Here is a 3,634-nt window from a genome sequence, read left to right as displayed (position 1 = left end):
AGGTCTCAGTTCAGGTTTTTTCCGTCTTCCCTCAGTACAAGGGAGAGGAACGGCTTAGTGTGTGTTATCAAGTTAGTGGTTATCCATTCTATGCACTCGCATCCTAATGGCCACAGATACCTGGAGATTGAGGCTCTGTCACCTTCCAGAACTTCCTGAGAGAGCATTGCCTGACAATTAACCTAACCCTAACCCCCTCCCAACACTCAGGTTCAAGGCCCTTCTTATCTGCTTTTCTTCCGAAAGGAAAAGCATAGACAGTCGCTAGGCACTGTGAAGGAGACCTTCCTGGAACTGAAGTCACCCCGCGTGCCTATAGTCACATCACCTCCCGTTGTGCAGGAGGCGTGGTGGAGAGCCGCAGGGCAGGGCGGCATTTTGAAACCTTCAAACAAGACAGGAGGCACGGCAAAGAGAGAAACCACTGATCTGGAATCGGGACCCCTGACACCCACCCAATTCTGCCACTCGCTGGACCTTCCTCACACGGGTCATTTTCTTCTCCTGTTCCTCAGCTGTGGCTTCTACAATGTGAGGGGTCAATCTCTAGAGATTGAGTGAGTCTCTCAGGTCCCTTCGAAACAGAAGATTCCGTGACCTAGATAAGCACATTAGCAACACAGTAACTGCATTGTTGCGTACCGTCATCATGAAATTGCTCGTATCTGTGATACCTGTTTTATGTACATGGCATGTCTTTTTGGTAACAGAAATAACCACAGTTCTTCAAACAGTAGAAGGAAGCCCAGGGAATAGATCTACACGAGAATCCTTCTTGTAGAGTGACTGAATCCAAGTTCTTATTCTGAATAACTGGCTTGGCCTCAGAGCGTCATCCTTTCTTCACACATACACAAAAACACAGCATCCCCCCGCCTCCTCTCCTCCCCTCTCTTTCTCTGCCAGAGTCCAGGAAATAAATCTCAGCGGTTTTGCTATTTGAGAGCTTGCAGAATCCTCACATATAATCCTTTCACATAACCACCAATAAATAGAGCAATATTGAGCCTAGACCTAATTTTTATTTTTTAAAAAGAGAATGTTCTATGTTCTTCAAAGCAATTTTTCTTTCAAAAATGTATTTTCAACTGGTTATTCTCACCACCTTCTCATGCACCTCTTAATTTTTGCGGGACAGATTTATACGCTCCAGATGCTGAGCTGGAGCCGATATAATTCCACCTGCCACATCTGGCTCTTTGGCACGCCGGGCCGGAAGCTTCAAAGTTGCATCTCTGCGCCATACGTGGTTGGACTGCTGGCTGCTGCTTTATCTCCTTGGATGTAATTTTCCTTTGATTCACCTATAATTCTGAAGAATTGATGCATTTGTATCCATTTTGAATAAGGTTCTATACAAATGCTTCATTTGATCTCTGAGCAGACCCTTTTATTTCCTCTTATGTGGCCTCGCCTTTAATTCAGGCATAAGCCTTGCAGCAACTCAGAACCACTGTGCCTGATTCTTTGCACAAGCAGTTTTGTTTGTTCCAAGTGCCCTGCTTCTTGTTCTTGGGGGAAGGAAAAAAAAAGCGGTGGGGGAGGGGGGTCGTTCATGTGCCTGCATTTGAGAAGGGGAAGGCTTGGACAGACAGGTGCAGCTCGGTGATTTCTTCTCCATCCCTTTGGCATTCAGACCCAGCCTTAATATTATACCCCCTATTTTTTCAAACAACCCAGATCCTTTGGGAGGTACCGACTAGGACAGATGAAGTGTTACTACAAAGCATCATTCCTTAAAGTGTGTTTTACAGAACATCCATCAGTTAGATGTTTCGAATAGCCCCCTGCAGAGATCACAGTACACATTAACATTCTAAATGTTCTGAGAAGTCCTGCGGCATAGAAACATAGACACATTTGATTTTCTTAAGCAGTTTCCCAAATTTGTTTGAATATAAACGTTTTTTTCGCATAACACCCGGTGGCCTCCCATCGGAGCCCCGTCTGTGGGTGCTGTTGTGAAGGAACATTCTTGATTGCCCTTAATGAGTACACGGCACTGACATGGCCCGGTGGCTCTGGCAGTCATGTTGGAAAGCTGGACATTTACTGCCACAACAGTGTCGTGGCTCAAAACACTTACAGCCAAAAAAAGGAATGTGGCTAAAACAGGGACCAATTTTCCTGAGTGTCTCAAACACCAAAAACAAACAAACAACCCTGGCTCCAAAATATCGGAGGAATTCCAGAATAATTTTTTCCAAAAGAAACAATATTTAAACAAAGGTAACTAAGGAATAAAGGTATGGTGTCCTAAGATAATTACTTGGGGGAAATTTTTATTTGACTGCCTAAATTCTGGTTTATTTACCTAAAAGCCTGTACCAATCTTTTTACTTCGACATCCTATGATCCATATATAGACATGGTTATGATAGGGCCCAAATGTTCCTGGATTTAACATTACAAATTTAATTATCACAAGGGGCCTCAAAAGCCCATGACATGTCATTTTCCAATTTGCAAAAACCCACTGATAGCTGAGTTGGACATCTCATATCCACAGAGTGAGTTAAAATGATACCCAGCAATCACATGTCTATGAAGTGTGGTTCTCTTTCTTCCATGGGCAGAAATTTTATGGAAATTACAGAAGTTTGCAGATTAAGATGAATTTATATTTAGACTCACTATTGTAATGATATAATGTGATGTACAGTTGTCAGAATAGACTTTTAAAAATAACTTCATAAATTGTCTATTTCTAAAATCACGTGAGGGTCTGATGAGGAATTAAATGTTTTAGTTATCCATTACTTCCTTATATTAGTATTAGAAAAATTCTATACCATATTTGCTTTTGTGAATTTGGTGATTTTTAAAGGACTACTACAAATGTCTATCCCTCCAAATTTTTAGCTGTTTATCTGATTTGTATTAGTATTTATCTAATTCGTAATTGGTTCACCTATCATTTTTCTATTTCTTCCACAGACCAAATCAAATTAGCAGACCTGAGATAACTGAAGGACCAGGAATATATTAAAAGGGGGTTTCATATTGAACTACATGATCCATGATGTTTGCTCTAATGCATGGCTATCAGTCTCCAGTCAAATCTTTTAGTAGTTTTTACAAAGTGGTAATGATAATTAAAGTTTTCAAGATCAATTTTCTATTTACACCGTTTACAATTTGAGCACTATAAATTCACAAACCTCTAACTCTTATATAAAAAGTTGGAAGGCAAAAATTCTACCGTTAAACTAACACTGTGGCTCCTCCATAGGCTACTACAGTTATGCAAGTTTAATATATTCACAAACAAGAAATAATAACGACAACGCCTTATATGTACTTTATGGTTTATGAAATACAAGCCAGACTGCCTCAGTTCAAATCACATCTCTACCCCTTACTAGCTGTGTGGCCTTAGGCCAGTCACTTAACCTTTCTGTGCTTCAGTTTCTCTTCTATAAAATGGGGACAATAATAGTACTACTTCATAGGTTGTTGTGATGATTAAAGAATTCATAAATACCTACACACTAAGTATTTTTTGTTGCTGCTGCTTCTGCTGCTATTTCAACATTATTATCATCGTCATCATCATCTCAGCTGATTCTCGAAACAACACTAGGATAGGACCCAGGGGCTCACACCTGTAATCCCTGCACTTTGGGAGGCCGAG

Source organism: Propithecus coquereli, unplaced genomic scaffold (assembly GCF_000956105.1).
Source record: "Propithecus coquereli isolate 6110/MARCELLA unplaced genomic scaffold, Pcoq_1.0 Scaffold129, whole genome shotgun sequence".
NCBI classification, from domain to species: Eukaryota; Metazoa; Chordata; class Mammalia; order Primates; family Indriidae; genus Propithecus; species Propithecus coquereli.
The sequence above is the reverse complement of the archived record's forward strand: the minus strand, read 5'-3'. Positions refer to the sequence as shown.